The sequence below is a fragment of the Orycteropus afer genome, unplaced genomic scaffold, assembly GCF_000298275.1.
Source record: "Orycteropus afer afer isolate SDZICR_OR568_19922 unplaced genomic scaffold, OryAfe1.0 scaffold00179, whole genome shotgun sequence".
NCBI classification, from domain to species: domain Eukaryota; kingdom Metazoa; phylum Chordata; class Mammalia; order Tubulidentata; family Orycteropodidae; genus Orycteropus; species Orycteropus afer.
This window is the reverse complement of record NW_006921766.1, coordinates 3,038,912-3,039,785: the sequence shown is the minus strand read 5'-3', so window position 1 is coordinate 3,039,785 and position 874 is coordinate 3,038,912.

Below are 874 nucleotides of genomic sequence, written 5' to 3'. Positions count from 1 at the left end.
GCGCGGGGTCTTGCTGGGGTCGCGCCGACCTGTCCGACTGGGGCCGCTGTCTAGGGGGAGATGATGCAATTCTGGGCGGAGGGTGAGTGGGGGCGACTCCCGCTCCAGCCTCCACTCCCTTCGGCCAGGAGTGGGCCCCAATCTCAGCGGGGGCCGGAGGCTCACCTGGACTGGAAACGCAAACAAGAAAGAGAGCTCGGCAGGACCAGGCGTGGCAGCCGCGGAACAGCTGCTAAGCTGAGACCAGGACACGCGCTGCTGGCCGCTCCGGACCCGGGCAACAGGCGGATAATGGGCAAAAGGCGATTGGCCGACAGGCGGAGGCGGAGGCCGGGCCTGGCCAATCCCGAGTTGGAAAAGGTCCGGCCAGCGGCGAAGCCGGCTCCGCCCCCAGTCTGCCCCTCCCCCAGCACCCCTGCCGCAGGCCTCGGACACCCCCCAGCGGAATCAGGGGTACCCTCCGGGACCCCCACCGGCCTCCGGAACTTCGCCGGGATCCAGGAAGCACCCCGGAAAGTCCTGCAGGTTTCCAGGACCCTCGTCTATTCCCACTCCTGCGATCCTCGCAGTCCTCCCGGTCCCTCCTTACCACCAGGGACCCCCACCCACCAAAAGATTCGAAACGTGAAGATTCGAGGCATCTCGGAAGTTCCGTACCTGATGTTTCCGATCCTGCTTTACTTCAGAAACTGCTTGCTCTTCGCAAGCTTAATAAGAAGTGTGGATTTAATGAGAAAACAAAACCACGCAGTCTCTGGAGGGGAAGGACTGTGGGTCCTTGAGGATTGGTCCTCAGCAAATATTTGTAGATCGATGTGGGAGGGGTGGAGCTCAACTCCTCGCGTTCCTACTATCAGCGGCCGCCAGCCTAGGT